Genomic DNA, 22,057 nt, shown 5'->3' with positions numbered 1-22,057 from the left:
GCCTTCATAATTTTATCTTTCTCACTGCATTTCTTCTACCAAATATGTTTTGTACAGAAGACCTATCTCACAAGTCATTAAACATGTTTCAGGAAATTTACAAAAATGAAGCAATTGAAGATGCCCACGTCCCAGACACAGAATGAGGAAGGCTCAGAAACCAATAGCAGGAAGATAAGACAAGGTCAGACTTCAGTTGAGAAATGCCACCGTGCTGTCAATTACCCAAATTGCTCACTGCAAGTCCATCTCCTTAACACTAAAAGGATCATTTAATGTTGCCATGATAGGTTCAATCCCATATTCAGCTAAGTCACCAATGTGGTAACTTAAGTAGCATAGAAGTGGTATAAAAGGGCACCTAAATGGAAAAAGAAAAGCCTTTGAGGCCCTTTACAACCCAGCCATCTGTTTCCAGCTCATTATACAAATGCTATCCCAACTAGACTTCCCTCTGTTCCTCACACAGACCACTCCATCTTCCACTTCTGGCTATTCCCCAGGCCTCCTCACCAGGAGGGAGCTCTCTATACCAATGAAATAACAGGTCCAGTTTTAAAAAAAAGAACATCTTCTGTATGTAACTTGGGCACGGGCACTGGCTCCCCACTCTCCCTGTACCGTGTCTCTTCCAGGGCTTGGAGCTACTGCTTACCTCATTTATACCCAGTTTGTCGGGTCTGGGTAGTTCTCTGGCAGGTGGTGGGAGAGAAGACGGCCAAAGAGCTACTATTCTAAATCTCAAAGTCCTGGGCATAATCCTAGTATCTTTGTGGGTGACTACTCCCACCAGCACTATAGCTCATGAGGTCCCACTGGTATATTTCCCATTTATAAATCAACCATTAACTTTCAATTAAATCTAACAAATTATTTTACTGAAAAAGCAAAGCAAATGCACAGTAATTATATAAGATTCCACTAATAACTCTTAATTACACTCTCCCACCTATGAACAGTGTTAGTGGGGACAGTGGGCATACACTTAAAGTTCCAAGTTAGTAAATACACATACAGGGAACATGTGGCCAGAGCAACTTCTAACTCTTGAATAACAGCCTTCAGTGCCCTCTTCCTGTTGCAGAAAACAACTGGCCCTTACTGAGCATAGCTTCAGTGTCAGATATATACTTGTACCGCTCAGCTAATGTGACCCTCATTGGGCATACCATCTCAGCCAGACTCCTCCATCTGAGGGGGCGGCTCCTCCCATTCTCTGCTCAGCTGAACTTAACTCCATCTCTTTCAGCTTCAGGCCTTCACTTGAAGTAGCAGTATGTTCTTTTAGGGAAAAATAACAGCTTTCAGCGTAGAGTTGGCAAAAGGCTCTGCAACTCTGCCCCTCTGAGGGGCTCTCCTCCCCTTCTGGCTTCTTGATTCCTTATTCTTCTCCGCAGCCAATCAGGAGAGCCCTCTTTTTATTTCTCCTTATTCTTCCCAGCAGCAGGTGGCAATAGAGAGCAGTCCAGCCTCTCGCAGGTCAACCATTCTGCTCAACAAGTGACAGCAGAGACAGTGTTACAGGCTCTCTGACACTTCTGAAATCTGTTGGTTTTTTTTTTTCAGTTCTCTCTCTTCTTCCATCTTGTTCCAAATCTTTTTTGGTTCAATAACAGGGTCCTCACTGCAAACAACCTGACCTTAGACTACATTAGTAACTAAATTTTTCATCTTTCTGTAATCAGGTCAATTACATTTACCCCACAACGACAGAAGAGCTAATTCCCGGTTATTAACCTAACAATTCTCCAAATATATAAATGCAAATCACTAAAGCAGCCGTATCTCCATTCACTTGGATGTTCTACGGCTTATCAGACACCAATAAACAACTGCTGTCTCAGAGCAGAACTTTGAGCCAACCCTATTTTATGAGCACACACACTGCCTGGACTACGGCTATTTCCAGAAAGAGAGCTTCGGTGGAAAATTTAAAAGTTATTGTTGTTGTTGAGTTGTTTCCAACTCTCCATGCCCCTACCTGGGTGTTCTTGGCAAAGATTCTGTCATTTCCTTCTCCAGTTCATTTTACAGGTGAGGAAACTGAGGCAAACAGGGTTAAGTGACTTGCCCAGGGTCACAGCTAGTATCTGAGAATGAACTTGAACTCAGGTCTTCCTGACTCCACTCTATCCACTTCACCACCTGCCTGCCTCTGAGATCCCTTCCAACTCCAGCCTGGGAATCTTCAAGATTTATACTAATTTAATTTAGTCTGATCCTACTTAAGTATCCACTGTGCCATCCAGCTGTCCCTTAAAAAGTTATACTCTATAGCTAATAAAAACAAGAAAGTAAATCACAATTGCTTGCACGTATATCTGAGAGCACTCTTTGAAGATTTATTGGTTGCTCTTATTTGTGGCAAATTGGTTTGGAAACAGGTAATTAGTAGATATATTACTTTTTTTTCATGATAAAATTAGGATTTTGAAGTAGGTCACTTGGAGTCTAAGTTTTAATTGTCTTATCTGCTGTTAGGGGGGATTTTTTGCTTTAATTAATTAGGGATACGAGGCAGTAACATACCTATATACAGTATAGTTTAAGAGAACAGATGTTTAAGGGACTATGTTAGGCACTGGAACATTAAGATCAAAGTGAAACAGACCTTTGGTACTTTGAGGAGATGGAGGAAAAAAGTGAGAGAACAGCATGTAGATGGTAAACACAGAGCAATTTAAAGAGGAAGAGTGCATTAACAATTTGGGAGGAATCATGCAAGAGATGGGGGGGCAGCTAGGTGGCAATGGATAGAGTAGCCACAAGCAAAGCCAGCACAAATTCAGCCTCCCTCAAAAACCCAGAGTTGTCTGAAACTAGCCTATGGAAGTGCCAGAAAGCAGCAACAACCAGTGAGGGGGGACAGTATTCAAACTGAGAAAACTCAGCTGCCCAGAAGCTCTCAGGCCCCTAGTACCCTGTCCTGAGATGCCAGCAGAGGGGTCCTGAAGATCTGCTCTCTGAATCTCAAAGATGGAGTTTGAGAGGCTCTGTCTCAGAAGTGTAAGTCAGCACAGGAACCTAGGTAACCCAAAGCGAGAGCAAGCAGGGACCATATCCAAAAGAGTCTTGCCTAGCATAAAGCCCAAATTCATGAACTAAATTTGGAGAGATTTGTTAATCAAAGAAAACATCAAACTAGTATCAAAATTACTGCCAATCTGGAGATTCCCAGAAGAAGCAAGTAACTCTGTAATAACTGCACATAGAGACCCAAAGGAAAAAATCAATTTTCCACAAGGACTATCTAAATATCTAGAAGAAATGAAGCAAAAGATAAAAATGAAACAAAATCTTTAGGAAAGAATTAAAAGAATGTGGCAGCTTGAAAAAGAAAGTGGCATATGTACAAAAATATTTATAGTGGCTCTTTCTGTGGTGGCAAAGAACTGGAAATTGAAGAGATGTCATCAATTGGGGAATGGCTGTGGTATATGAATGTAATGGAATATTATTGTTCCATAAGAAATGGTGAGCAGATAGACTTCAGAAAAACCAGAAAGACTTGCAGTTCACGCAAGTGAGCAGAACCAGAACACTGTACACAGTAACAGCAACAATGGGCAAAGACTGACTTTTTTTAGACTTAGCTCCTCTGAGCAATGTAATGATCTAAGACAATTCCAAAAGACTCAGGATGGAAAATGCTACCCACATTCAGAGAAAGAATCCTAGAGTCTACATGCAGATGGAAGCATACTATTTTCTCTTTCTTTTGTTTTTTCTTTTTCATGGTTTTTCCCTTTTGTTCTGATTATTCTTTCACAACATGACTAATGTGGAAATGTTTAATATGATCATACATTTATAGCTTATATCAGATTTTATGCTGTCTTGGGGAGGGGGGAAAATTTAGAACTCAAAATTTTATACAAGTTAGTGCTGAAAACAAAAAATTAATTAAAACTGAATAAAATAAATGTAAAAGTAAAAAAAGTTAAAAAGAAAAAGAAAGTGGTAAACCTAATTCAAGAAATGGATTGCTTGAACACTTGAATAGACCAAACAGAAATAAACAGTCCCACAAGACAGCAGAAAATATTAGAATAAAACAAAATTTTTCAAAAGATAAAAATGTAAGATATAAAATTAAAAAAACTAACTTGGAAAATAGGTCAAAGACAGTTTAAAATTCATGTGACTCTTTGAAAATAATGGAAACAACAATAAGAGCCTGGATACTACATTTCAAGAAATCATAAATTAAAACACTCCTATATATCAGAAGACAAATATAGAAGGAAACCATCATCTCCTGAAAAGAACCACAAAAGGAAAACTCCTGGGATGTCAAAAAGTCAAAATTCGGAGCTCCTCCATTAAATAAAATACTGCAAGCCTCCAGAATGGAGCTCAAGTACCAGTTACAGCCTTAGAAGAACTGGAAACTTCTACTAAAAACAAGAGATCTTGGAATACAATATGCTGAAAGGCAAAAGAGACAGGATTACAACCAAGAATACCTCGCCCTGCAAAGCTAAGTATAATCTTATAAGGAAGGACATAAAATCGACCTTTCATAGAAGACTTTCATGCATTTCAGATGAAAAGAGTAGCGCTAAGCAGAAATAAGAGTAACGCTAAGCAGAAATACTGAAATATAAACACAAGAGTTCAAGAAACCGACAAAGGTAAAATTATTTCAGCAACTGACAGGGACTGTATGAAGAGAGAAAAAAGAAGGGAGGGTCAAAGGAACACAATGATGTACAAAGGAAGGAGGTAGAACTTGCTATTTCTCATAACTGGGGTACATGAATAAACTATACTAACATGAGGAAGAGGTGGGCAGAGTGGACACCAGAAGAAACTCACTTTTAACTGAAATAGACAATGGAAGGTAGAATACACATACACACAGTTTGGTATAGGAATATATCCAACTCACAGAAAACAGAGAATAAGAAGTAAGGAGAGGGAGATAAGTCACAAATAAAAACAAAAACACAAAACACAAACCCCTCTTGACCCTGAAGTAGAATAAAAGGTTTTGGTTTTTTTAAATGACAAGAATCTAAGAGAATGCTTTAGACCACCTCTTAGACAACTGGGGAATGGCTCTTTTGGCATATGAGCATAATAGAGTGTAATATTACTATATCATAAGAAAAGATGAAATAAATTATTTCAGAGAATCCTGCATATTAACTGATGCAGAATTAAGTGAACATAATTAGGGAAACAATTTGTAAAAGGACAACATTGTAAAGAAAAACCCCTTTGACCTCTGATCAATGAAGTAACCAACCACATCTCCTGAGGACTCACAAAAAGCTATAGTAAATAACCCATCTCTGGATAGAGGGGTGATGGACCAAAAGTGCCAAAAGAGACATATATTTAGTTATGGCCACTATGTGGATTACTTCTGCTTAACTTATGTTTATTTGTCACAAGGTCACTGGTTTTTCCCCCCTTTCTTTCACTAGGCTTTTTAGTCAGGAGTTTACAGGTGGAGAAGCAAAGATGCCTAAAACTTTTCTGAAACGCATAGAAGGCTGTATACAAAAAGCAGAACAGTTTTTTAAAGTAATATGGGTAATTTTAACTTTTTTTAAAAGCAACACACAACCTATTTTGTGTTCTGCTATGTATATAAAAATACACATTTTTGGTGTTTAAATTTTATTTTTAAATTCTGAACTTAAAAACCAAAAAATAGCCAAACTATATATACTCTGTAGTAACCATTTCTAGGCATAATGTATGTGTATAATATATGTATATCTCTTTCTCTCTCTCACACGCAGCACTTTTTGACCCCAAAGAGATGACAGAGGAAAGGGTCTCATATATAAAAGTTTTATAGTAATACCTTTTTTTTTTTATTAGAAAAGAACTGGAAGAAAAGTGGGTGTCAAATGCCTGGGTAATAAGTGAAAAAATGGTGGCATACACACTTGTCTACAGTGCTCAGGGCACTGGAAGTGTTCTGCTCTTTTTGGAACCTTGTGAGCCAATAGCACAAATGTAACTCAGCCTTCCAGGAACCTCCTAAGGGGTAAGGCTGTGAGCACAGAGCCCTGGACTGGGGCAGCTATGTCTGTAAAACCTATGTGGGTTACCTCACTGGATAAAAGGTTTGTTATTTTTAATGTAAATCTGATTATCAGTAGATGTTTTCCTAAGGTTAATAAAATTATCTCCAACTTCCAAGGCAAAATTTAACAATATCAGGTATTCTCTTCAAATGTAAATGTTGAATAACATGAAATTTTGTTCCTAAAGAACAGAACCAAGTCTTGTGAAGAGCAAAGTGAATGCCTTGTTTTGTAAAATAGAGACCATAACTCTTGCACAACCTACCTCACAAAGAGGAAAGTGCTTTGTTAATGTCAAAACGCTACAGAATGAGAAATGTTTTACTATATGTAGAAAAGCCAAATTTCTGAAGTAAGAGAACTTGAGTCTGAGCCTTTGGTCTGGTACTAACTTATTACTTTAAGTGACTTAAATTCCCTGGGCCTTTATTTGTTCATTTATAAAAATGGAGTAGGCTAGATGAACTTCCAAGTCCTCTTCAGCTCTAATTCTATGACACAAAGCCACAAAACCCAACATTAATCAGTAATAATTAACCAATACTACTATATGATTATAAATCTGGTAATGCCACAAAGCTGCAGATGACCCAAAGGGCATGATGGACACAAATAGGCTGAAGCACAAATTTCCCATGATAACCCACGTACAAAGAGAACCGTAAGGGATATCTTTCAAGAAAGGTTTTATCAGAAAAGAAAGAGGATTAGTCCTACATAATGAACACACACGCTGTACAGTGTGTGTTCTATTTCCACCACACTTTTATCTCTTTTCCCTTTATAAGATAAACTCCTTGAAGTCATTTATTACCTGGTGCCTTCACTTCCTCTTCCTAAATCCTCTTCAATCTGGCTTCCGACCTTACAAATCCAGGTGTTAAAAGAAACCTATATACTTATACACAAATTTCCGAAGAATACTCCTTTCCTTAAGTTTAACAAGAAATTCCCCTGAAAATAAAATTCCTGGTGTAGTTGTGCAGTTTATAGTTAGATATGTAAACATTACAAGGACCTCATCACATTCATATGTATACTTCAGAATAGGGATAAGTTCTGGACCTGTGATTTTACTGATATAGTGAAATTCCAGGTGAAGAAAATCCCTCTGACCAATGTTGGTCCAGCACCTTATCTACAACTTCTAGTCTTGAGAGAGTGGCTTAGAGTAGTGGTATCAAAGTAAAATCAAAATGGGATCCACTAATCCATATATAAAGATTCCTGCAGGCCACATGTTGACTTAAATTTTCAAATGTAATATTATCTGTATTTTTATTTATTTTGTTAACTAGTTCAGGCTGCACTCTACAAGTGTTAGGGACCCTTGATGGGGGCCTGTCTGGTATCTCTGGCCTAAAAGGCTAAGAGGCTGGGCAATTTGTCCAAGAACACCGTATATGTCTGAGGTCAGACTCGAACCTCATCACGTCTCTTTTGGTTCTGGGGTCAGCTCTTGATCCACCATGCCCAGCTCTTGATCCACCATGCCGTGTTTACTTTCTGTAAGCGCAAATCAGGACCCATAATATTGCCACTTTTAAAAAGAAGCCTAAGCACCCAAAAATATCTTGAAAATGAAAAAAAAAAAGGACCCTCTGTGTTTCAAATTCAGGAAACACTAACACAAAGCAACTATACTACAAGGTTTAATGTATATGGTTAATTTATTTGGAAGTTAAGACAAAAGTTTACACTATAACTCAAATAAAACCCAAATATAAGTTGGTAAACAATGAAGCACAAAGACAAAAGAAAACTGGCATGGGATATCAACTCACACTTTGGGGAAGATTATGTCCCATGTATTTAATTTTTTTTGTAATCAAGTCAATAAAAATCTATAAAATAACTACAATGTTGAAAGGACTATGCTAGGCACTGGAAAGAGAAAGATCAAACTGAAAAAGCCCTTTGGTAGTGTGATGAGATGGGGGGGGAAAGTGAGAAAACAACATGTAAGACAGTAAACCTAGAGCAATTTAAAGAAGGAGAGTGCACTAACAACTGGGGAGGAATTATGCCAGAGAGAGGGGGCAGCTAGGTAGTTCAATGCATAGTGTTAGGCCTGGTGTCAGGAAAACCTGAATTCAAATGTGACCTCAGACACTAGCTATGTGACCATGAGCAAATGACTTAACCCTGTCTGCCTCAGTTCCTCACTTGTAAAACAAGCTGGAGAAGGAAATAGTAAACCTCCAGTTTCTCTGCCAAGAAAACCCCAAATGGGGTCATGAAGAGTTGACTGAACAACAACACGCAAGAGGTGGCTTCCGGGAAGAAAAGAAGAAGAAAAAGAAGAAGGAGAAGGAGAAGGAGAAGGAGAAGGAGAAGGAGAAGGAGAAGGAGAAGGAGAAGGAGAAGGAGAAGGAGAAGGAGAAGGAGAAGGAGAAGGAGAAGGAGAAGGAGAAGGAGGAGAAGGAGAAGGAGAAGGAGAAGGAGAAGGAGAAGGAGAAGGAGAAGGAGAAGGAGAAGGAGAAGGAGAAGGAGAAGGAGAAGGAGAAGGAGAAGGAGAAGGAGAAGGAGGAGAAGGAGGAGAAGGAGAAGGAGAAGGAGAAGGAGAAGGAGAGGAGAAGGAGAAGGAGAAGGAGAAGGAGAAGAAGAAGAAGAAGAAGAAGAACAAGAAGAAGAAGAAGAAGAAGAAGAAGAAGAAGAAGAAGAAGGAGAAGGAGAAGGAGAAGAAGAGAATGGATTCCAGCTCTGAAGGACAGCTTGAATAAACACACAGAAGGGTGCTTAGAGCTTGGTCAGACATCGAAGACACCAAGGTCATCTGCCCCATCCCAGGCCACTGCCAGCTGTTCTGACTTTTGTCTTGCCCCTGGACTTCGATGACTCTGGAAGAGAATAAGACTGATGATTTTGTGCAACTCTGATATCACTGGTCCTATCCAAAAACAAAGGTCAAATAAAAACTTCCTTTTTCTCCTATATATAGTTTGCTTTATATGTATCTTTGTATGTTGTTTTCCCCCATTAGACTATAAGTTCCTTGAGGGCAGGGACTGTTTTGCCTCTTTTTGCATATTCAGCACTTAGCACAGTGCATGGCACAAAGCAGTTGCTTAATAAACATTTACTGATTCTTTGCTACTATAAAAACTGCTAACATTTACAGCAGCTCTTTTTGTGGTGTAGAAAGGCAAGAAAAATAAAGAAAGTGCGAAAACTATATAACAACTTGCCTTCTGAGTTCCTCGGTTCTTTCTCTGGAAGTGAACAGCATTTTTCATCCTGAGTCTTTTGGAATTTTCTTGGCTCACGGTATTGACCAGAGTGGCTAAGTTTTTCATAGTCGATCATTATTAAAATATTGCTGCTAGCACTTTTTGTGGTGGCTAAGAACTGGAAATCCATGGAAGGCCCATCAATTAAGGAACAACTGAACAAGCTGTGGTATAAGATTGTGATGGACTATTACTGATATAAAGAATGGCAAGCAGGATGATTTCAGAAAAACCTGGAAAGACTTACATGAACTTATGCAAAGTGAAGTGAGCAAAACCAGGAGAATGTTGTACATAGTAACAGCAATGTTGTATGATGAACTGGGAATGACTTAGCAGTTATTATCAGCAATACAAGAGATCCAAGACAATACCAAAAGATTCATGCTATGCGCTTCCAAAGACAGAGCTGATACTATCTGAACACAAACTGAAGCATGCCATTTTTCACTTTCATTCTTTTTGTTGTTGCTGTTGTTGTGTTTGAGTCTTCTTGTACAAAATGACTACTACGGAAATGTTTTACATGACTGCACATGTATAATTTATATCAGACTGCTTACCATCTGAGGGAAGGGGGAGGGAAAGGAGAGAGAGAATTTGGAATTCAAAACTTAAAAAGAATTTCCTGAAGTGGTCACAGCATTTGAATTTGTACTACATATGTCCAATTGAGCTAGAATAAATGATCATATTTTATGTGATTATAACTTCAAATACAGGTGACCACTTCAGGGAATTAATTTTTCACATTAATTAGGTAGCATTTATAAACCACTTTAAGGTTTGCTAAGCGCTTTACAAATATCACCTCATTTTATCCTCACAACAACCACAACAAAAATTACAATCTACAAACACTGCCATCATATGATGATGTTCCAAAAGCACTCAACTTGGATAAACAAGATCTGGCTCTGCCACAGTCTAGCTCCGATTATGGGAAAATCACGACCTGGAAGTCACTTTCTATTGTAAAGCAAGTGTAAACATATACGCTGCCAACTTCAGTGGCACTGCCTCAGACGAAGCGTGAAAGTGCTCTGTAGCCATCAAGCGCTCATTACACCAATACAAGCTATCACTGTATATAACTGCTCTGGCTTCCAATCTCTTACGGACTAGGGCGCCAGACTAAAAACTTGAAGCACTGTGACAGAGATGCGAGTAAAAAGTTCGGGTTTTTTTTTTGGCTAGGCAATAGAGTTAAGTCACTTGCCCAGGGTCACACAGCTAGTAAGTGTTATGTGTCTGAGGTCGAATTTGAACTCAGGTCCTCCTGAATTCAGGGCTGGTGCTCTATCCACTGCACCAGAGCAATAAGTTCTGAGGAAAGACCTGTGGGGCTCTCCTATGATTTTTAACATGAGCTTGAATTCAGGGATTTTAATGATGTCTATTTTTTCTATTCAAAGGCCTTTTCTCAGGGGCAGCTAGGTGGTGCAGTGGATAGAGCACTGACCCTGGAGTCAGGAGTACCTGAGTTCAAATCCAGCCCCAGACACCTAACACTATCTGTGTGACTCTGGGCAAGTCACTTAACCCCAATTGCCTCACCAAAAAACAAACAAACAAAAAAAAACCCCAAGGCCTTTTCTCCTTATTTTCTGGTTTAAGGTTGTATTCCAGATAACTGAAAGGTTATTGTAAACTATAAATGAAAACCCGATCCTACAGGTCTGCATATGTCTTTGCCCTGCTCAAAAAGCTCAAGCAGCTCCTTATTATCTCTAAGGTAAAATACAAGTCTTTCACATTCTGATGCCAAGCTATTTTTCCAGATTTGTTTTACTCTTCTGTACCTAATTCTATATATACACTTCACCCAAACTATTCTCCCCATATAACCTTGCACACGGTTTCCCCCCTCCCCTCCCCTCCCCTTCTCTCCTCCACCTCTGTCTACCTACCTCTCAGCAACCCTAGCTCCCTCCTTCAAGGCTTAACTCAGTGTCTGTGTTCCCAATCCCCCTCCTCACCAATTACTGCTTTTCCTTCCTAAATCCCAGAAATCCCTTTGTATATACTTTGACTTTACTAATTAGCTCATGTACCATTGCTTCCTGGTTTTAAAATGGAAGTTTCTTGAGAGCAGATGCTTTCATTTTAATCTCCTCTCCCTAGTGCCCAGAATCCACGGAGAATGCTTAATAAATGCTTCCTGAACTGAAGCCATTCAAATGACTCATCCTTTAATTACTACAATGCTTCAATAACTTGATGAGATCACAGATCTATAGACAGAGATAGACTTCCTCCATTCCTGTACCACTGTACTGGATCCCAAAACCCATCTACGGTCTCCAAGTTCTGGGTCAAAGAACAAGTTAAAAAACACACAATAAATGAATAAACAAGATAACTTTTTATCAGTACTAAGAATTTTAAATTTTCTTTCATATAATCTTACAAATGCAGCCTGGGACGGCCTCTGAGTCAGGGGACCATAGATTCAAGTCCTAGCTCTGACACATACAGGCTGAGTAACTATGGACAGGTTAATCAGGGGTTCAATGCCCCTAGGAAACTCTCAAACTGTAAATTGCATAATCTGCTATAGAAATGTTTTCCTTATTGGGAGTTTCCTACACCAATGAAATCACAGAACTAGACAAAAACAAATGACTATTCTTGGGTGTCCTCAATAAGGAAATACAAATCTAACGCCAATTCAATTCAAACATTTACCAAGCACCAACCATGTATGAGACACTATAATAGAAATGGTAATACTGGTAATACAAAAAAACAAAAAAGGCAAACAGTTCTAGCCCTCAGCAAGCTTACGTATCAGGTCAGGATTGATAGGAGCAAAAAGACATTCAATCAAAAATACACTAAGAATATTGGGGAAAAGAGCAAATAACTTTCAGGATGGGAATCAGGAGAAGCTTCAGGGAAGAAACGGTACCTAAACTAAGTCTTAAAGCCCAGGCAAAAGAAACGAAGAGTGTATTCCTACCACAGAAGCCACCTACAAGAATATATGAAGATGAAAGGTGAGACAAGTAGTCTAGTACAGCTAGAACAAGAAGTATGTGAAATCAAGATGAGAAGTAGCTTAGAAGCAAACTGTAAACCACAACAGAATGTCAAGGTGAAGAGTTTGTAGTCTAACTTACCTAATATTAACAAGAGCTGACATTTATAGAACTTTAGCTATTTGGAAAGTGATATATCATGCACACTATTCCACTCAATCATCAATGTGATCTTCTGAAGGCACAGGTCTGACCCTTGTTCACTCTCCTATTCAATAAAGACTAGAAGTTTACCTACTGGAAATTCCACAATGTGGACAGAGATATGTTGAAGTGGAGTAGGGCTGCCACTGTTCTGCCCAGCAACTGTGAGCAAGTCCTTCTATTCTTCCACCAGTCCCATGCTTATTCTCCCACTACCACAACTCTGGTTCAGGACCTCTTTATCTGATAAAGGCCTAAGTGCTCCCCACCTCCAACCAGAATCCATGCTTTATGCTACCTAAACAAACTACCTAAAACAAAGGTCTAATCCCATCATTCCCATACTCCAAAGCATTCTGTGACTCAATTCTTTTTTTCTTCTGTGACTTCATTCTAAAGGATAAAATACAAACTCTTTCCATAGGATGTTTAATACCTTTGGCCCCAATCTAGCTTTCCAGTCTTATTTCACATTATTGCCATTCATGCTCCAGGCAATCTTATCCTGCGCGCCCTCCCCCCTTTTTTCCCCCAGTATCAGAAGCAGTCCCTCACACTTGAAATAGGCTATACTATGCTTGGATTATTGGCATCCCCCCAGGTAGCCCAGGAATCAACTCCTCGGCAAAGCCTTTCCTAATCAACAAGAAGAAATGATCACTCTTTCCCTCAATTTCTCAGGCCACCCTAGCTGACTTTAACTATGTACCTAATAACCATCAAACTTGTATTGAAATTATAGCTAAGTGACCCAGTGAAGAGCACTGGACTTCGAAATCCGGAGCTCAAATGCAGCCTCAGGCACTTCTGAGTGAGTCACTTTATATTCTAGCTGCCTCAGTTTCTTCATCTGTAAAATAAGAATAAGAGCACCTACCTCCCAGGGCTGTAATGAATATATCTGTAAAGTATTTTGCAAGCCTTAAAATACCATATAGGTGCTAACTATATAGATAGCTACCTATCTCTGATTCTATACCAGACTGTCCTTGAGGCAAGGAGTTATGCCATTTTCAACTTTGTATTCTCAGTATCCACCACTGTCTTAGGTGTACAAAGGAGGCACCTGTAAATATTTAATTGAATTTTACCATTTTTTCTTTCTGTGAGTTGGAGTATAGCAGTAAGACTTAGGTTCAATTTGATGATCATCAGTCCTTTCATGATGAAAAACGCTCTCTACCTCCAGAGAGAGAATTGATGAACTCTACAGAGTGAAGCATATTTTTTTTCACTTTATCTTTCTTGCTCTTTTTTGGCAATATATTTTGCATAACTTCACAAGTATAATGAGTATCATATTGCTTTCCTTCTCAATAGGTGGGGGAGGGGCTAGAAAGAAAATCTGGAATTCAATAAAAAAATGACTGTTGAAGTAAAAAAAATTTAAATAAAATTTCAGTTAAAAAAAATCAATCTTTAAACAGGGCTCTGCTGACCAAGAAGGCTTATGGCATAAATACACTGGTTTTTAAAAAATCTGACTATTTATATTTCTTTGGTGGTAGAGTCAATAATACACTGGACTCAGGAGTTAGTAAGACCTGAGTTCAAATCCTGCATCAGACATTTGTGCTCACTACTTCCTGGAAGAAAAGTTACTTAACTTCTCTCACAAAGTTGTTACAAGAATCAAATGAGATGAGGCAGCTAGGTGGTGCAGTGGACCGAGCACCATCACTGGAATCAGGACAACGTGAGTTCAAACCCGGTCTCAAACGCTTAACAGCTGTGTAAACCTGGGCAAGTCACTTAACCCAGATTCCCTCAAAAACAAAAAGAATCAAATGATGTATGTGAAGTACTTTGAAAACCTTGTTATTTAAATGCTAGCTATTATTAATAACTATCTATGACACATTTGTAGAAAACTAAGCTGCTGTGAGAGCCACGGCACCTTGTAAAAATACCTTTACTAACAGGAAAACTGTCTTTAACTGAAGTTCACGCTGCTTTTCATTACATGACGTACAAAGTATGTGAGGCAGCTAGGTAGAGTGCTGGGCCTGGTCAGGAAAGCCTGAATTCAAATACTGCCTCAGACACTCCTAAACTGTGTGACTCTGGGCAAGTCATTTAAACTCTGTGCCTCAACTGTAAAATGGGGATAATAATAGCACCTATCACACAGGTTGCTATGAGGATTAAATGAGAAAATATTTGTAAAGTGTTTTGGGAACTTTAAATTTCTATGTAAATGCTAGTTGTTATTGATATTAATAGCTTAGAAATCATGTCCAAGTCCTTTACAGTTGAGACGTGAGGCCCTGAAATTAAACAACTTGTCCTCCTAGGTCCTGTGGGTAGTGAACAAGTTTCAAATTAAGATTCACTCACTGCTTATTCATTAGGTGCAGTACTAGTGTATTTTGTAACACTCAATAGGTAAGGAAATCTAACACTAAACACTGCTTCCTTAAAAAATGGCAAAGGGAACAACAGATTTGTTCAAGTTATCAAATCTGAAATGATCCTTCAAAGAGAGCTAAAATGTAATTTAAAAATCTGGAGGTTCCAACTTGTTTCTGTAAGATAATTGAAAAAAAAATGTATCCAAAAAGAATTAAAACTACAGTACTGTCTATGTACTAAACACACTGGCAGAGAAGAGCCTAGAGAATTTTGAAGTGGCCTTTGAGATGCTTGATATAATTATATCCTATAAAGCAGCATTTTTTCTTCAGTCTTAATTATAGTCTTTCAATCTCTACTCTAATTTCATAATGATGGCACCTAGAGATTTTAAAATGGCTCCTTCACAAGTTCTTGTCTCAAAGACACTCATTCCACTACCAGTGAAATGCTATTTGTTTAGCACTTTGAAAGAAACCACAGAAGTTCAAATTATTATTGTATTTATGCGGATGATACGCTCTCAGGCAGAAATGATAAGACTGATACATTGCTAAGATGCTAACAAACATCAAAGGAATGTTACTATGTTTAGTTATTTTATATTTTAATAAGTAATCCTTTAAAAATTAATGAGACAAAACGATTATTTCAACATGACAAAAATGTGACCTTCCTAATTCAAACAATGCAAACAGGATCCAATCATTACTTGGGTCTACTGGCTATCATTTATCAATTTTTTTGACCAGGTCTTAAAAAAAAAAAAAGAATGGATGAAAAGATACTTCTGTCTGTCAATTAACATCAAACCTAAACTGACTAGGGACACTTAGAACACTTAAACCCTAAATCCAAGGTTTGAATATATTATAATATCCACGGCTAAATGCTAAAATTGGAGATGAGAAATTAAACATACTTTAAATCAAGTTTATTTTAACAAGCGATGATCCTTAGAAATACTACAATGAAGAAAATCCTTGCTGCTGAGTCAATTCCTGCACAGTTGCAGAGCCAAGAGAAAAGATTATAAAGGGTTCTAAACCCAAGCAGTGACTTACTCTGAGAGATTCCAAATTGATTCAGTATGGGCTAACCTAGAGAGTCAAGTCCAATTCACTGACGAGAAGTAGTATGATATAGTATGATGTAGTCCTAGAGCTGAAGTCTGCAAATGTGGGTTCAAATCCTACCTCATACTAAACTATGGCTCGTGGGCAAGTCATCCTTAGTTTCTTCATCTGTAAAATAGGGATAACAACACTTGTAGAATCTACCTCACAATTATTTATTGTAAGCAAAGCGCTTTGCTAACCAAAACAGAGCACCAGGTTAGTTAAATGGCACCCTGTCCTGAGGCTTATCATTTGTCAAAGTATCATTTTGTCAGTCGCCATCATTTACTTGCAGGGGACACTGAAACAGGCATAATTGTTAAACAATGGCTAAACCTCACGGATCTCATAAAAAACAAGACAAGCACTCCAAAACAATCCATTAGCTTAAAGAAAAAGCATATTTTGGGAGCTACACATTTCTGTATTTTAGCAGGTCCAAAAAACCAACCTTGAATATTATAAAAAGGTTTTGTTTTTATATTGCCTTTTAAAAATCCTGCGGCACAGTAAAATACTCCTGTGGCATACAAGTGCTTGTATAACAAATGACTACTATGAAAATTTTATAGTAAATCACACAAATATGTATAATATGAATTTCACTACAAAATTCCCACTTCCTAAAAAGCTTAAAAATGTTTGTGAGTACATGTATATGTACACATATGTACATTATATATACACACACATATATCATTAATAAAGTAACTATCAAATCTGTCAAAAGTACTTCATAGTGCACTAACTGCTTTACAAAGCAATAAAATAGGCACTGGGAACAGCCAAGTTAACTACTGGCAAATCTGACTTAATATATCAAATCATACGAAACGCATTTTCAATAAGGAACACATGTCTATGGGTAACCTTGTGTACAGATAACCTACTCCTATCTTTTCATCTATAAATGTATGTTACCTGAAATATTAGCATGAAAAAAGAAAACTTGATTCAAGCTATGGAGAAAATTTACTAAGTGACTAGAAAATACCAGTTGGGAAAAATCCTAAGTGATAATACAAACAAGCATTGATATCACAGTTGCTTATTGAGGTCACATCTCTCAATGTTGTATTTTCTTAATTTTGTGTGCACAAAATTAGCCCCAAGTTAAAGAACCAGATGCAGACCACAAAACTGTGGAAGGAAAAAAAGGAAAAGAGTTCATGACAAAATGTAGTAAGAAGAATCCCTTTATGATGCTTGACTATCAATCACAACATCTGCATTACAGGTTAATAAGCTGCACAGCCTTGGGAAAATCATGTAACCTTTCTGGACCTTAGTTTTGCCCCCTCTTTAAAATGAGAAGATTGGACTACAGGGCCCTAAGGTCCCTTCCAGCCATGGTCTAAATACTTTAGGATATAATGCTTTGAAGGGGTAAAATCTGAACTGAAATATAGACAAATACATTTAATCATCATCCCCCAAATAACACAGACTTGTAGAATATTGGAGGATAGATAGCATTGAGATGGATGTATCTGTATGGCAATTAATGGATCCAAACTGATTAAAATCATGATTTTGTATTATACATACACTCAATATGACAGTAGTATCAAACTTTAAGTCATAATTACTTCGCTTATTAAACAAAACTCCTACCACAACTGGTAAATTATCCCCAGTCCAACACAATTAGATTTTATTGCCAAAGGACCCCAACTTTGTATATTTCTAAACTGGAATGTGCTGCCTACAGAGAGCCAGAGTGGGGTAGTGGATAAAGAACTGTCTTTGGATGCAAGGATACTTGGATTCAAGTTCTATCTGACACAGACTAGTGGTGAGGAGGAGGGTAAGCCATAACTTCTCATTGTCCTAAGTCACTAAGACTTGAAAAGTTACAGAGGAGCTGTAATCCTCATTGGTGGACAGAGTTTGCACACTAATTAAATCACCAGTTTCACCCAAAAAATAAACAAATAAATAAATGACAGTAAGATGTGGATAGCAATATCCAGTACTAAGATAGGACCTCAATTGAGGTGAAATACATTTTGTGAAAGATTTGAGGGGAATTTATCTCTTTCTTCAAACCTTTCTCAGTTAGCCTGAACAACAATATTTAGAAATGAAGATAGAAAATACTCACTTGAAAGAAAGAGGCATGGATTTCCTTTGCAAAACCATATTTACGACAGCAGGAACTACAAGCGTGCAATGAAAGAGTAAAATACTCACCTTACATTTAGAGGCGCAGAATGAAATATTTAGGCCAGAACAAAACAAACAAAAAAGCAACGAGCTATATTTTAAATCCCCCAAAACCATAGTAAGGAAGCTCAGTTTCAAAGCTAATACTGAATTGCTATTCCCTAAAGTTGTAAGAATTCTTCACTGTCAATTCTTGTAAATGGTGATTATGGCTACACATGCTGGGAAACAGAATGCTGCTTTAACTTTAAAAAGTGAAAAACACTCTTTAGACATCAATTTTCAATGACAAAAGGCCTGAGTCCAATCCTCGTTATAATGTTAGAATACAATACGTGAGAGGTGTTAGAATATAAATCTTGCTTTTAGGACAGAAATAAACATCTCTCTAGGGCAGAGGAATAGTAGAGCAATGTCTTCCTTTGATGTATTCAAGCTTCTTTAACATTAGTGCCTACACTTGCAAACCAAGCACAAAATATCACAGGGATCCTTTTCTTTATCTCCATAAATGGATTAAAATGGCTGAGCCCCTAAAAAAATTAAATATGGTGGAAATGGCAGCTATAAGATGGAAAGATTAGAAAGATGGCACTACAGGACAGAGCAAAAACTGTCACGTTGCCATTTCTGTTTGCAAAATTCTTACTCAAAAAAAAACCACCTTATTGTTTCAGAAAAAAAAATGCACTCAAATCAAACATCCAAATTTCAAACCAACTCTGTAAGAGAAAGGATGGCACTGAATGATTCTAGGCCAAGTACTGAAAAGCAAAATCACAACACAATATTAGGAGCCAGGAGGACAGGAGTTGTATTCCTGGATCTGACCGCATGTATCTTGGAGAAATAGACTCATTAGAGGGTTGGTTTTTTTTTCCTTTGACAGATTTAATGGCATTTCTTATGCCACATGGGATTATCCGTCCAAAAGAAGAAAAATCGTATTTAACTGGGGTCCGGTCCTTTTTTGTTTTGCCCACGTGACCGTGCTGCCTCCAGTCCTCTGTCATTTTAGGGCGTAAACAACGTAGGGATGCTCCAGGAGGGGCCCACTCCCCAACTCCCTGCTCTTCACTTACCCAGAGCCCACTGGATGGTGGGGAGCTAAGGCAGGGAAGCCCCAGTCCCCGTCTCTCCCCTTCCCCACCACGCGGGGATGGGGCTAAATAAAACGCCGTCCCCCTCCAAGCTCAAGAGGGGAGCCACTGAGGAGCAGGGGGAGGGGAGGGTCTTTCAGGGGACCCCCAGGGGAGGGGGCAGACGCAGGCAAACCCAGCGGGGGCTCCTCGCCGCGGCTGCGGGGTTATGGGGGGGCGGGGCATTTCCAGCAGGTCCGAGCAGCCCCCAGCCCCAATCAATCAATCAATCACCCGATCAAGGAGCCCTCGAGTCCCGGGCTTCCAACCACCACCGCCGCGGGGTCCCCGGAGCCCATCCCGGGCGGGCCCGCAGACACCCGCCCCGCAGCCAGGGCGGAGCCCGGACCCGGCCTCCCCGGCCTGCCCAACCCCTTCGGGCGGCGGAGCACTGGAGGCCGGCGGAGGCCTGAGGCCTAGCAGCGGAGGCCCAAGCCGGGAGCGGAGACTCTCCGCGCTCGCCGGCCGCGGCCCCCATTGTTCCCCTCACCCGCGGCGGCCTCCTCCTCACTCACCGCGCCGGTCCGAGCGGCAGCGCCTCTCAGCTCCGGGCCCCCGCGGCCGCCGCCGCCGTCACGGTCCCCGCCGCCGCCGCCCCCGCTGCCGCCGCCGCCGCCGCCGCCGCCTCGGACCCGGGCCGCCGGGCCACGGCCCCCGCCGCCGCCAGCGCCGCCTCCCAGCTCCCACCTGCTGCTGCCGAGGCCGCTCCGGCAGCAGGGGCCATCTTGTTAACCAGCTCTTCCTGCGCCGCCGCCGCCGCCTCCCCGCCGCTCGGGGTCCTGGGCGCCTTCCTCTTCCTCCTCCTCCTCCTCTTCCTCTGGCTGCAAACGCAGCCGCTGCCGCTGCCCCTGCCCGCCGCGGCGGCTCTGGGCAGAGACCCAGCCGCGGCTCCTCCCCTTCCGAAGGGGAGGGAGGAGGAGGCAGAGGGAAGAGGAGGGGAGAGAGGAGGGAGGGGGGAGGGGTGGGGAGAGAGAGAGAGAGGAGGGAGGAGCGGGGGAGGAGAGCCGAGGCCGGGGAGAAGGAGGAGGGAGGAGGGAGGGGAGGGGAAAGAGAGGAGAAGGAGATGAGTAGGCAGGGGGGAGGAGAGGAGGGTAAGATAAGAGGGGAAAAGAGGAGAGAAATGGAATGAGGAGGAGGAAGGAGGAGGGATGGAGAGGGGGAGACAGGAAAGGGGAGGGATGGAGTGGAAGGAGAAGGGGAGGGAGGAGAGAGAGAATAGAGAGGAGGGGAAAGACAGAAGGAGGAGATGAGAAGGGGATAGAGGAGGGAGAAAGAAGAGAGAAGGGAGGAGAGGAGGGGGAGAGAAGGGGGAAAGAGGAGAGAAGGAATGGGGAGGGGGAGGAGGGAGGGAGAGAGGGAGAGAAGAAGGAGTAGGGATGGAGTGGAGGAGAAGAGACAAGGAGGAGATGAGAAGAGGAGGGAGGAAGGGGAGAAGGAAGGAAGGAGGGGGAGAGAAAGAGGAGAGAAGAGGAATTCGGAAGGGGAGGAGGGAAGAAGGAAGAAAGAAGGGGAGAGGAGGGGGCGACAGGAAAAAGGAAGAATGGAGAGGAGAGGGGGAGACAGGAAAGAAGAGGGATGGAGGGAAAGAGAAGATGAGAAGGGGAGGGAAGGGAGGAGAGGAAGGGGAAAGAGGAGAGGGGAGGAATGAGGGGGAGAAAGAAGGAGAAAGAAAGGAGGAAGGAGGATTAGAAGGGAGGAGGAGATGAAACAGGGAGAGAGGGAAGAAGAAGAGACGGAAGAGAGGAGAGGAGGGTGTAGGAAGAGAAAGGAATAATAGGGAGGGTGAGGGGAGAAGAGAAGCAGGAAGGAGGAGGGGGAGAGAGGAAGGAGGAGGGTGGAGAGAATGGGAAAGAGGAAGGAGGGATGGAGGAGAGGGGAACCAGAGGAGAGGAGGATAGAGGAAGAAGAGAGGGAAGGGAAAGAGAGGAGGGGGAGAGAGGAGTAGGGGGAGAGGAAAGAAAGAAGGATGGGGGAGAGGAGAAAGGGAGTGAGAAAAAAGAAGGCTAGAGAGGAGAGGAAAAAGGACAAGGGAGTTGAGAGGAGGAAGGAGGAGGAATAGACACGGAAGGGGGAGAGAGAAGGGGGAAAGAGGAGAAAGGATAGGGAGGAGGAGAGGATAGAGGGAAGGGGAGGGTAGAAGAGGAAAGAGGGGAGAGGGAGGAAGGGAAAGAAAAGGAGAGAGGAGAAAGGAGGGGGAGGGAGGGAGGGGGAGAGAGAAGGCAGAGGAGGGGAGGGAGGAGGGGAAAAAAAGCATTGAGTTACATGGGATCCTGGCAGCCCTCACCTAGCCCGGGCCAGGGAGCCATCTCACCTCGACCTCCCTTTACCTGAGGATCCAGAGTCAAGTGGAAAATTGGGACGCGTGTGTTGATGTTTTTAAAGCTCGCCCCAGTTCTGCAACCGGCTCCCCCCCCCATGATTCTGGGGCATTCCCCACGCTGACAGCCCCCCACATGCACACTCCCAAAATCCCTGCTCCCACTGTCCAGCCGAAGTGGAAGCCTGCCGGGTGAGTCAGCTGGGCTGCCCTGCGCACCCAAATCAAAGCTCAATACTGAAAGCCCCTTCCCCCAAGTGGCTCGCTTCCCTGATGCGGATTAAAACGGATGAGCCCCTGGGTGGGGGAAGTGGAGATTATTGTGTTAAGTGTAAATCTGGGATGACTCGATTTATAAGGCTGGTGTGATTGAGTGGAAGACTTTTTAAAAAAAAATACTCGGAGTTTTAACTTCTTGGCAAGAATTAAAGCAGGCAATAGAATTCCTTGAAGTCTGGTCCTTCCCGGTACATGGTGTATTCTGGGTCCCAGCATAAATGGTTTCC

The 22,057-nt window shown here is 41.1% G+C and overlaps 1 protein-coding gene across 3 annotated transcripts in view; it reads right to left on the bottom strand.

The window, feature by feature from the left end:
• RC3H1 (ring finger and CCCH-type domains 1) overlaps positions 1-19,837 on the bottom strand; it is an 81,810-nt gene extending 61,973 nt beyond the window's left edge. For all 3 annotated transcript variants that reach the window (XM_020970465.2, XM_020970466.2, XM_078156484.1), the window contains exon 1: positions 19,750-19,837. The gene's annotated coding sequence lies outside the window, so the exon portion shown is untranslated. The remainder of the gene's footprint in view (positions 1-19,749) is intronic.
• Positions 19,838-22,057: the final 2,220 nt, after the last annotated feature.

Source organism: Phascolarctos cinereus, unplaced genomic scaffold, assembly GCF_003287225.1.
Source record: "Phascolarctos cinereus isolate Bilbo 61053 unplaced genomic scaffold, phaCin_HiC Scaffold_5;HRSCAF=322, whole genome shotgun sequence".
In the NCBI taxonomy this organism is placed as follows: domain Eukaryota; kingdom Metazoa; phylum Chordata; class Mammalia; order Diprotodontia; family Phascolarctidae; genus Phascolarctos; species Phascolarctos cinereus.
This window is presented reverse-complemented; position numbering and strand designations above follow the sequence as displayed.